Source organism: Dermacentor andersoni, chromosome 5 (assembly GCF_023375885.2).
Source record: "Dermacentor andersoni chromosome 5, qqDerAnde1_hic_scaffold, whole genome shotgun sequence".
Classification (NCBI taxonomy): Eukaryota; Metazoa; Arthropoda; class Arachnida; order Ixodida; family Ixodidae; genus Dermacentor; species Dermacentor andersoni.
The window spans coordinates 203,250,358-203,263,692 of record NC_092818.1 but is presented as its reverse complement, the minus strand read 5'-3'; the positions used below and the strand labels follow the sequence as shown (position 1 = coordinate 203,263,692).

Below are 13,335 nucleotides of genomic sequence, written 5' to 3'. Positions count from 1 at the left end.
AAGCAGACGAGGCCGTCCTTCAGGAAAATGGTGATGGCGAGTTCACTAGCAAAGCCTGGTTCGCCGACCTCATCCCGGCATTCCGGCGGCGAAGAGTTGCTGACTCGACGTATTGTCCTCCTCGCACAGTCAGTCGCCGCAGCAGACAACGTGACGCCAAGAGGCTGCGGAATGACGCCTTGTCGTCCTTTCAAAGCAAGTCTCCATAGTAGACCTAGTGGCGCCGTTCGGCTGGAGACTGACGGTCGGTTCCTAGAAAACACCAACCCCGCTACTGCAGCTGGCTCGGCAAACTTTGCATCTCGGCACCTCTGCAGGCCGTTCTTAACAGCTCCGGCATGGCCCGGAAAATCTCGACTGTCCAGCGCTGACAACCGCTGGGCAGGAAGAGAACGGCTGGTGGCAAGGGGGTGATGCCTTGGCTTGCAGCATAGAGTTTCTAAATAAATACCTAGAGGGAAATGTGGCGCTAGTGTCTACGGGGGTTCTCATGAGCGCTGCCTCAACCTACATGGGAATGATGGGAAGTACAGGCTTCGGATTGACTTCAATCTTTAGACTAGTGACGTTTGCTTGTGGCGCAGTAAACATAGCTACACTCAAACATTATCGCGTGAAATCTAATTTTATTTCTGTAGTATGTTATATAATGTACAAGACGCTACATAAACTTTGTATGACTTTGAGATGGAAGCATGGTTTACTATGGTTGGTCATCAGGACACACCAGGGTATGCATACTTGTGCGATTCTGTTCCCGATTTAACCACAAAGAATAATTATTTATTTATTTTTGCAACAGCAATAACAATCGTGCATGTACTTATATAAAAATGCTCATCAAGTATTTATGGAAATAAAAATGTTGTATTGTGAGAAAGTGTTGCGCCCTTGAGTGGAATGCTACAAGTGTCGTCTGCTACGAGGCCTGCTCGCTGCAAACGCGAGACTTTTCTCGCAGACGACAGGCACTTGCTAACTCTCTCTCGCTCTTTCGAAAGGCTGCGTCGGCTGTCACGATTGCTGAAGGTCTTCACATACTTTTAAGCACATCTGCTGCAGTGCTACCTAGGACGCTAGTGGCCTCCTACCAATATGCTTCATCATATTGTATATTGACGTACCGCTTCCGAAGCGTTATGGCGTGGCTTTGCACTTACCCATTTTGCGACACCAGACTACAGCCAGGAAGCAGCAACATTTCCTACCACAAGTAAGTTTGTGTTCTCAAAGACCTAAAACACGCATTTCAATGAGCACATAAACGAGCAATGCATAATGAAGCCCTCAATAAAATTTGATTGTCAAGCCACTAGAAGTACAACTGTATATGTCTTGTATCAGTAGTGCCTTCTTTTTCCTATTCTGAAGTTTCATAAAGCACGTAACGGTACTGTGCCAACCTAACACACTTAACAAACCAAGGTCCAAACGCTCAAAACATGTTCTTTCAACGTTTACGATGCCGTCGCTTTGTCGTCAGGGCTTCGACGCCACACCTCGACACAAACATCGTCCCATGGTCGCTGGCCCAGCGCGCTCTCGCCACTTCGAGCAACATAACAAAGGCAGAGAGCTTTGCGTTGCACTGTCCCACTGCAGGTTACAGCAAGTGCGCTTGAAGCTAAACCAAAACTGCCAAAAAAAATACTTGTAGACTAGTTCGCCAGTCAATAGAACGCCAATCCGAAGCCTGTACTTCCCATCATTCCCATGATGGTTGAACGATCGCAGCGCCAGATTTCCCTCTAGGTATACTAATATGAAACTCTATGGCTTGCAGCGACCACTGGTGCAATCATGTCACCGCCCCAAAACATCCAACAAGGACCGGCAACCGCGAAACGAACTCCACAACACGGCTCTGCGGCGAGATGACGTATCTTGGATCTCACTTAGACCCGCTAGGCTTCAAAGAAAACATAAGTGCAGAAACAAAACATTCTGCATTTCGCTATGCCAATTTCTTCTTTTTTTTTGAAGGAATTTCGTGCTGACAAATTGAGCAATCATGGAGGGAATTCTCCTAAATGAGAGATCTTCTTGGCTTAACCAACTTAACAATAACAACCCCAAAATTTAGGCGGGATCCCTAACCTCAGTATTCAAATTAGCCTGCGCAAATCATCCGCATTGCTATGCAACTTTCTATTTTATATCTAACGGAGAAGTTGTACTCTTAGAGAGTGAGGCGCCATCGGAGCAAGCGGCCATTTTTGTGTGACATTTGATTGAGACACGTCAGCGGACAGTGGTCGGTCTCGAAGATGAATCTCGCTCCGTACAAATAACACGACAACTTCCGGAATGCCCAAACCAAACGAGCGCATTCCTTCTCTGAAGCGCTGTAGGCTTCCTCTCTTACAGTTAGTTTACGGCTGGCATAGCGGATAGGATATACTCCTCATTATCTTCGCCGACCTGACTAAGTACCACGCCCATACCTCTGTCGCTTGCTTCACACTCAACTATGAATTCATTTGTGTAGTCTGGCACGCGAAGCACAGGACGAGAAACGAGTAGCGTTCTCAATGAGAACAAGTCTCTCCCTTCAACAACGTCCTCAGCGTGGATGAGTTGGACGACGGCATGGGTCAGCTACCATCTATTTTAGGCCCAACCCCGAACCTTAGAGTGTTTCCTGACAACAAATGCATCCATTTCTAACAGAGGCGATGCTGACAAGACTCTCCCAGCATTTTTATATCTACAGCTTCCATAACTTTACTAGGCAGCCGATCTGCACAGAATGCTAGCTTCTTCTTCTACAAGGCACGCTCAGATGTCGAGGATACACTGTAGAGGAAGAAGCGAGCATTCTGTGGAGATCGGCTCCCTAGAAAAATTATGGAAGCTGTAGATGCAAAGACACTGGGAGAATTTTGTGTCAGCATGACCTCTGTTATACCTTCAGAGATGGATGCGTTTCCTGTTGGGATCTGTATAGCCCCACATCGGTTTTTGCTTCTGCTCTTTGTGAAACTTCGATTTGTTGCTTGTCAACCAGCATTTACTCGGCATGTTCAATAAAGTTTCATTTGTTAATACACCTCATGATCGTCTTGGTCTCTAGCAGAAAGGTGTTCATTCTTTTTACAGTGAAGCTGTATATGCCTAGCAAAACACTCGCGGTCCAATCGCAAAAACCCTAGTGTAGGGGTATGACCCATTGTTTAGGGGGGTGTGAGCCATTGAACTCGTCTTACATGACGGACAGAGAAATATCTAGTTGGGTAGACATAGAAATGCTTATGCATATTAAACGTATTAATTTATCCACGTAATATTGCAGGGAAGGGACACAGAGGGGGACGTGGTTAAGACAAGATGATGATGTCATAATTATCTAGCAGTAAAGGTGTGGTGACCCATTGGCCACACCGATGGTGACGTCATTTCTCTCTAGCAGCAGAGTGCATGTGCAGCAGTCTCTCTCAGACATCCCAACAGGTATAAGAATATGTCCCTGTATTTAATTAAATGAAATGTGCAGCCCCGGAGTGTCACTTGGTAACTACAGTGCATAACCGAATCATAAATACTATGATTAACGCATTACAAAACACAAATGAGTAACATAATAACAGGAAGACGTTGATGGACCTGCTGGACTAACACAATGAACCACTCATTGCCCTTTCCACGATGGTGGTTTTGTGAAGCGCGATGTGTGGCTTTCCAAAGAAACAATGTGATAAACCCAAGTCAAACGTGTGCGTAACCTCATTAAGAAACACAGACATAACAAATAATATAGAAACACTTGAATAAACCGTTGGAATTAACCTAGTGGTAAACACCGGGGCCGCACATTTCCGCTTCGCTGGTTTACCATGTGTACAGGGTGCATGGGCAGTAATTTTTCTGTTATTGTTTGTTAAGTATTGTATAATGTGCCAGTAAAACACGTTGGGCTAGTTGGTGCATTGTATTGGTGCTGCATTTTTGCTGATTTTTGTTTCTTAAGAGGGAGCTTTAGCTCGGGTGCTCCTATCTAAATACATGTAAAAGGAGGATTCGTTTTTCTCGGCAACTACTGCACCAAATTTGACGAAGTTTGTTGCATTTAAAAGAAAAACTTAAAATCTTGTGAATGTTGGTTTTAAATTTTCGATTCATGACGTCAATGTTTTATTACAAATTGGCAAAAATCGAAAATTTTCAGAGAACGAAACTGTCAAGTTTACAACTCTGTAACTCAGCAATGAAAAATAATAAGCCCATTTGCAAATTGCATCTAATAGTAAATCTAAAGCGGACAAAACTTATATGTTACACATGAATCTAAAAAAAATTTAGTAATGTGGAAATATAGCTTTTGCGGAACCCTTGTAAACAACGTGACAAATTCACATAAGATATAAAGCGACATATCAAATTTGTCCGCTTTGAATGATCAAATGGATGCTGTTGACAGAACCGTGATATCTGTTTTTGATGCAGAAGTATCAATTTACAAACTTCGTGCGCCTATATTTCTCAAACTTTCAAATTTTTGAGAATCCTTTTCATAAAATTCAGGCCCTAAATGGAAATTCCGCTCCCAGCATTCACTAGAATTTACCTTTTTCTCTCAAACACAACAAATTTCATTGAAATCGGTTCAGGGGTTATTTCAGAAAAGCGTTTTCGTGTTTTATATGTATTTGAACAGGCCGCGCCGGAGTTGGGCCCGAGCTAAAGCTTCCTCTTAATGTTGTGCCCTTCTTTCTTTTGTAAATACTTTTTTATTCCCCCTCACCTAATACTCCAACCTTGCAGCCTGCGAGGTATATAAATAAATAAGTACATCAGCACATGTCATTCATTCATCTGCATACACCTTGCACCATTCCTTGCTCAACAAATGTCAGTGTGTTGATGTCTCGCAGTGTGCATCTACATTAACTGCCGTTTGCATTTCGGTATAGTTTGCCAACAGTGCAGTGCATAAACATTACATGACATTAAGCTTATGACCTATGCGGTGCATAAGCAAACGTTGCAAACGGTGAAATGTTGGATTGCTGCAAATAAGACGAATTGTATATATCGCATTTACATTAACAGCATTTAATTGACCCCTTAACAAAAACTTCACTTCCAACACGTGCACTGAATCTGCAACTTTTTTTGCTTATTAATGCTGTCGTAATTGCTTGGCCACATTGTAGATTTGAAAACAAAGTACAATAAATTCGTTTGTTGCAATATAAAGATATGCGTAGATCACCGCGATTGGAACACCAGAACTTGATATAAACATGCACACTAGAGGATGCGGACAAATGTTCCCGACAAACTTCAGAATGTTTGCATCCTGATACTTATGAAAGTGAACAGTTTCATTCCATGGCTGTCAATGAGAGGGAGAAAGAAAACTTAATTGTGTTCGTGGAACAAAAACGCATTGATAAGCTTAGAGATATAGTCATTGCTTAACACTTTCGAACTGAATAATTATAGCTTGCTATCGACATTGAAGCGGCCTTTCGACAGCAAGAAAAGGAATAAGTTTTTCCAGCTCTGAACATTGAATTACAGAAAATGTAAGCAGGCATGAAATTCTGCCAATATAATCTGTTTAGGAATACCAAATTGGAATAAACATTGGGACTTTAATTCATACTTTCTCTGGCTGAGCAATCTAGTTTGAAATGACTTCCATAAACATGTCGTAACAACATTGATCGAATACAGGTTAAATGCATGACTAGCTTAAGAAATCTGGATGATTGCCATAAATTACAGTGAAGAAACTATAACATCTAATAACATTAATAATATAATAATATTTATTTCCACAAAGTAGGCTAACCGTGACCGGCGTGCGAGGCTGAGCAGAAGGCTGAAAAACTCTACGGGAAGTGCACCTGCCGTGGGCCTCCGATCCTGCATTCTAGATAGCGCGTATTGATATGGTCTTCTTGTTAGAAGTTACGAATATACTACCAGCGCGAGACACAGGACAACAAAGTGGACGTGAAGCGTGTCTTTTAGAATGCTATGTTACAACGTACAGATTTCTACAAAAGTGACGGTAACTGCTCAAAACATTTGATGCGTCGGCTTTTGCGCCTTTAGAAATATTTAGGGACTCCCATATATATATATATATATATATATATATATATATATATATATATATATATATATATATATATATATATATATATATATATATATTAAAAGCATACGCACGGCGATGGACGAACGAGGCTTGCGCTAAGGTTGAATTTCACAACGCCATTTCCATACTACGTCCAGTAATCACACAGATCATTTGCGGCTTCGTTCAGGGGCACACGCGGGCATTCGGGTTGGTGCTTGCTGTTGCGTTTGGCGCAAGAATATGGCTAGGAGCAGGCACTGCACATGCGCAATCACGGGCAATGTACACGCATCATTCCTCCAGAAGCTGACGCCGAGCACGGGTAGCGCGAGAATCTTGTTGGGCTGACACGACGACTTCGTGCAGCCGAATTCCGAATACTGCATATGCGGTGAGGGTAGCCATATGAACTTACCGATAGGTCATCTTGTATACTGCTGTAGCGCAAGCAGAACGAAATGATCATAGGAGGCAGATGAACCACCTGCGAACCGCTGTTTACATGCGCCATGTCGCACTGAACTTCAGAAACCGCCTTTGCGCACTCCAAAACAAATCTTAACACGCTTTTAAATTACTAAGCGTGCATATTATTTGCTCCTTATCAGAAAAAATCAATAATATTATAAAGTAAACGTTTTATTCATTGCAATAAAAGAATTATGCAGCGTGTGCCACGAAACCTGGCAGTAAGCAAGCCTGGGCGTCGCACTGTTAAAATCGCAATCATGTGAAATGGGCTCTCTAAAAATCGAATTCTGCAGCGATTTTCATTGTTCCAGTCGCAGCATGTGAAACAGCCTTTACACGCTGTCTTGACGGCAGGATAAGTGCCGAGGGATGGGTGGTGATCTGACTCGATCGTCAAATTAATTGTGCCTATGGATTCGTTGTCGTGGTTCCCTCCCGTTCATCCTTTTCCCCGGTTTCCAGGTAATGGTGGGGTGAGCGCTTTTAGTCGTCGACCACGCCGCGCTGACGTCTGGTTAGGAATAAGTGCGGTGGTTTGACAAGTGGCAAACCTTCAATTAACACCCTTGGTTGTGTTGAGACGTAACAGTCGCCATGCTTATCTTGAAACAGCGTTGGTGGGTGTCCTTCTCTCATCTGCGCAGGCAATGCATGACATGAGCGGTTGACGACCAGTCTTCGCCGAATTAGGCACTTCCTCAGAACTAGTAGTGTGTTTTCTTGACTTCCGATGCCGGGAACTGTGGCGTCGCACTTTAGTTGCAGCTTCTTTATGTGTCGAATGGTCTTTAACCATCTGCCTCAAGATCCTTTGTTCATTCCGACACTGTAGGGGCTTGGGCACGAAATTTGTACAGCATGACACAAATGACCGACCTTCACGTGCGATGGCAGGCAATCACCTTTGAAGAGGACCTTCACGCAAATTGATTTGCCAATACGACAAGCTCGTATTAAGGCAATGCATTCTTACGTTGTTATGACCAAAATACGCAGATCACTCTCAGTTATTATGGCATCGATGTTGTAAACCACGCCTGCAGTGGTGTACGAGCTCTGTGGAATGTGACAGCACACTTTGATGACATCTAAGTGCGTAATTTTCATCTGCGGATATAAGGCGCTACAGCTAGCAACATCGATAGCGAGGACGTTCTTGCGGTTATTAATTCTGACGTCTTTCGTGTCTCCTGGAACAAGAGCCTCCAGATTAATAGAGCTGGCCTGCCCATTGAGTTGGTTGAGATTGTCCGTAGCCCTCTCGGGAACAAAGAGAATTGTATGCTTCGGAGCTCTTGGCGTAGGAGTCACAGTCGACTGACTTGATGGGGAGCACTCGCTGATGTTTCGTCTCTTCGCTTTTCGGCATGTGTAGATCTTGAAGCATTCATCGCTTGAAGTGCCGTCGCTCTAGGGAGAGTACAGCTTGCTGTCATCGCTGTCAGCTTTCCTCCGAGGGCAGTTCCACTTGGAGTCGCTGCCGCAGGCGCTGGCAGGTCTGGACGGTTCACGACCGATTCCACTTCTATCGCCGAAAAAGGGAGTGGCGTCTCCCAGCAGAAACCGGAGAAAAACTAATATTCCAGAGAGACCAAAACAGTGATGTATACAACATCCACTTCGTCGTCTTCATATATAGTATAGTATCTCAGTATAGCGCAGGAACCAGTTCATGGCGGCTTTCTTTCAGAAGACGTCCACGAGCCCTTCGCACCATCTCTGACTCCCCAGTCGTGACAGCTCTTTCTTCCTTTTGTGGCGCTTCTTCTCTGCCTCAAAAATGCTCGTATTCACGCTACATTTCTCAAGGAGGTTTCTGTAAACAAATTAAATTACTGGCTTTCAGGAGGCACTTTGGTGCATTTCGGTCAGGGTTGCAATGGAGTCCGGGCCTTCGGGTGTCGGAGACGAGCGCGCTTCCCTGAAGCCACGGCTGCTCCACGGTTCTGGCTTACTAAAGGTGTACTTAGTGCCTACCTGATTGCACACGTCACGTCGCAGTCCCCTCGCTCCCTAGTGCGTGCGTTATTGGGCGGTCCACGTGGGCGCCACGTCATGAGTGCATAAAATGAGCGCTTTGATGACGTTCCGACGTCTACAAACGGTATAATGCTTTCGCATTCCCACATGTAAGCAGTCTTAAGTGTCTGCCGAATTTGAAGTTTAGTAATGGCTGTCGCGCCAGGTGTTGCGCAGAAAACCAGGGCCGCGCGCTCTGTGTATTGACGTCACAGTCGGAGTGGCGGTTGTCGGCGGCGAGCGATGGAGGAGCGTGAACACTTGCGGACCGCACAAGTACGCCACTACGGAAGAAGAGCGTGCCACTGCGCCTTATTGAGGACGTAGCCTTCGTTCCAGACGTGTACTTCCCATTGCGGCTCGTTAGTCTTGCAAGAAGTCTAGCCTCGATTGTATAATTTGATGCATTAGCAATATGTCTTACAAAGAAGTCTAATCCCTATTGTATATCTTCATGTATTCCCAAATGTACAGCAGGCTTTCGCATTCTGGTGTTACAAGAATATAACACCTGCCGAACTTTTTGGTAGCGAGGCACACCTTTTTGATTTTTTTTCTTTACGGCGACGAACGTGTACGCATGCTTTATTGGGGGCGAGCTCCACCACTGGGAAAGCTGGCGCCGCCGTCGGCGTGACGTGGTATAAGGGATGACGTGGAAACAGCGGCCGCGTCGGCTGCTTCGGAAGCGGCGAAGCGAGCCGAACTGAAAACGAAAGTGCGCTGCGGATCTGATTAAGTGGGGAGGTTTTCCTGTTTCGGGTGTCTGTTTAACAACACTTGAAAGTACTATAATAGGTAGTGGGTGCCTTTGTAGGCGTCCAATACGGTAGGCTACTGCTCAGTGCTGCAGTGGCGGACGTACGGAACGTAGCCCGGTGTCAGCCTTCCCACGTACCAGCAAGACAAGAAGCTGCGTGAAGCTTTGATCGCGAAACTGACAACCGGCAAGCAGCCATCGGTTACAACTTGGGTGTGCAGCAAGCACTTCCGCGAGGGAGATTTCTGCTGCGGCGTCGGGGCAGCGATGTTCGCGGTGAGTAGCAGAAGGCGCGCACTGAGACGATCGCCCTCGCGCGCTGCCCGCTAATGTCATAAAGCTTTGGTCTATGAACTTGTTGATGCTAGATAGTGGCATGTTCACCGGAATGCACAGTAACAAGCACAGGTAAGAAGTACATGGCATAAGATAATGTTTGTGTGACCAAAGAATGAATCAACTGAATTCCGAAGAAGAAACAGCAGGAAATGGCCCGCTGAGAAAACCGATAAACATACAGTGCGACGCAACTTAAGAAATAATTCTGAAACGTCCGAAAATTCTGAAAAAATAATAAGATTGAATCGTCGCGACTGCACATCACAAGTCCCCGTAGGCGTCTTGTGATACATTTAGCTCTGATAGCCCACTCATCAATGGTTGGTTCTGTACTGCCAAATGCTCATATGATGCGGCCAAAAGCTCACGACGCGAAGCGAAACATTGTTCACGGACATGCATGCAGAAGCGCAGTCGCTCGCTGCGAACCCGTGTGATCGCTGTATGGAGGCTTCCTTCTTCATACTCCATTTTGTTATAGAGACAACCCAATATAAGAACATATCTTATATATCTTATATATCTTACATATCCTATATATCTTATATCGTGTTGTCGACAAATACGACTTCGCCCTGCCATCTGCTAGCCGCCTGGTTATCTCAGATGGTAGAGCGGCTGCCCCGGCATGGCGGTGGTCCCGGGTTCGAGTCCCGGACCAGGACGAATTTTTCTTCAACTCTGAGGCTTTTCTTTCGAGGAACCCGTATGGGTTTCTTTTGTAGCAATTGCTACGAACGGGTGGATGTCTGATTTTCCCTCATTAATATCTTACATAGTTTGCTCTCAGCGATTGGCTACCTTTCACGCAAGAAGCCGGTTCGGGGGACTCTATCGCGGCGACCGCTCGCAGTAGGCGTCCACAGTACGTGTTCGGTAAAACATTGCGTCTGCAAACCATTCTGTGCTTTGTGTTTGCCCAAGATCAATATTTTGATAGTAAAAAACGTTCCTCGTTTCGACAGTACTTACGGAAAAGTCCAGGAGGGCTCCCGCGTGGTGTTTTAGCCAAACCTACGAGGAGCGCGCTGCGTTATCCTTCATACTACGCAAGCGAGGCGCTTCCCACAGATGGCCACTCCGTAAATCCTCGCCCCTAATACTGTGTATGCCTATTCTTTTCTGTTTTTCTGAGGCGACCCAATAAACCAGTTGTGAGTTAGCACCCGTGGTGTCTATCCTCTTCTCTCCATTTATTACAACCTTACATTACAACTTGCAACTTACCTTTACTACAATCACTCTAAAGCAGTAAAGCATTTCATACACCCCTCAGCAGTTGTCGCGGTCGTTTTGAACAGCTTCGTTGGACATCCATTTTCGCAGAGCCGGGATGGCGAGTGAGCTCTATTTTGATAAATAACTGTGGACGTAACGACAAATATCGTTCTTGTAAAAAGCTATTCATCGTTACTTAACAGCAAAAATGTACAAGCAAAATCTTTGATAAAACATCGTACAGCTGCGATGTGACTTAGGCACTGTAATAGAGACTACTAGCGGGAATCGCATCAGAGGCCGCGCGCGCAGCGTCAAACCAGCACAACCGCTTAGGAGCGGGCACTTGTCAGGAGAGGAAAAGAACAAATGTTTGTTGGGCAATGCAGCGTGCACGGGATGTGATGAACAATGCGAATAGCCAGAAAGGTCGAAGAAATAAACATTGCTCCGGGGACAACGACGGGAGAAAGGGAGGCAGCGCAAGTTCTGGAGGTTGCCTGCGGCCAACATATCTGCAAAGCCCGGCGTCGATGAAGCGTTTGACGGCGACCCACATAGGACGGCAGCTTTGCTCTGCGTTTGACGGAAAACAAGTGAACAGCGTTGGCTGGGTGTCGCACGACTGACTCGCACAGAGGAAAGCAAGCGGAGAAGCCAAGGAGACAAACAACGCGCCCTTGTGTGCGCTTCGAGGCTCCGTCCATCTGCACCGAGGTCCCGAACGTGGGGTCCGGGCTGGGGAAAGACTGGTCGACTGGCGCAGAAAGGACGCCAAGCGTGAGTTCTCAGCGGTCGTGTGGGGCTCGGCGCAAAGCCCGCCTCTCGCCCTCCCCGGGGCAGCAAGTGCACAAAGAAAACACTTTGTAGGTTGGGAGCTGTTGGCGATCCATGACGGCACTAGCAGTGCGACACAAAAGAAGCGCCAAAACCGGCTCGTCCTCTTTTTCTAGGCCGCGATGCGAGCCCGGTCATGTAAAAAGGAAAATAAATACAAGCGCGTTTGGCCAAGATGTCCCATAAAACAGACGCGCTTGCCAGTAAACAAAAACAACGGAAATAACGACTATGCTCTCTTTACTTTCTTCTGTGAATCGTGGCCCTTGGAAGCTAGCGGACAACTCAACCGTAGCCTGAGAGTTTTTGTTGACAAAATTCTCGTTTCGTCTTCTGTGTCGCTGCTGGCTAGAAACTCTTAGTTCAAAAACCTGGAAGAATGGGCCATAAGAAAGACTCGATGAAATGTGGGCACAAAGACCATATGACTTGATTCTTATTTTTTTCTCTTAGCGATTTGTGAGCCCGCCATGAAACACCATGTGTGTTACGTATATAGCAATGAGATTGCGTTACGATCCAAGTTATTATTCGCTTTTATTTTAATCCATTGTTCAAAGACTGGTGAAGCTTTACGACCGCCGCAACTACGCAACTGGTTGTAGGATTTAAGCATCAATTAGCACCATTAACGACAGATTCCGAGACGGGTGCTGCATTCCTGAGGTCATGTTTAACACACTTGCTCTAGATTCGATATTTCTGCGCCACTGAAGCACCAATCAGATGCGGGAAACTAGAGAAATCGCTCCCATCGCTGTGCGCTCACCTTTAACATGCACGATATCTGGCTTCGTTGCGTGAGGTTGCGATAATGTGCCCAATCTTCGATGGGCACATTATCTTAGCTTTGTACCTCCGTGTGAAAAAAAAAAACAATAACTGAATGTATGTTTCAGAAATTACGAGAGCGGGAACGTCAAACTTCGAAGGAAGTTCCCTTACAAAAAAAATTGTTGAAAGGTTATTGACATATCATTGTTCAACGTCAACAAATGACCTTGAAAGATCATCGAGGAATTGTTGAAACATCATTGAGCAAATTGTTGACAAGTGTTGATAATTGGCCCGCGACATTCACTGGAAACATCATTGTGGCCTCTCAATTTGAAAGATCATTGGCATATCGTTGAAACTATGGTGTACTTCAATGCTGAAAGCCCATTGAAGCATTGTTGAAGATGTGTTGTTTGTCAATGTTGAAACCCAATTGACGTATTGTTGAAATGTGTTGTTTGTCAATGTTGAAAGCCCATTGAAGCATTGTTGAAGCTCAAAATTAAAAGCCCATTGAGGTATTGTTGAAATGTGTTGTTTGTCAATGTTGAAAGCCCATTGAAGCATTGTTGAAGATGTGTTCAGTCTCAAAATTGAAAGCCCATTGACGTTTTGTTGAAATGTGTAGTTCGTCAATATTGAAAGCCCATGGAAGAATTGTTGCAGATCTGTTGAACATCAACACAAATTATGTTGAAATCCCTTTATGCCCCACTGGGTATTTAGCAGTTTAAACCTGCACTTACCTTAATATACTGCTGAGCTATGTTGCATATAATTACCTTTGATGTCACGTTGGTATGTTTGCTGTGAGAGGATAGGG

General features: G+C 45.2%; 1 protein-coding gene across 2 annotated transcripts in view; it reads right to left on the bottom strand.

Annotated features, from left to right (window-relative positions):
- The window catches only part of LOC126531848 (uncharacterized), a 724,626-nt gene that overhangs the window by 136,572 nt on the left and 574,719 nt on the right, over positions 1-13,335 (bottom strand). The window lies entirely within an intron of this gene.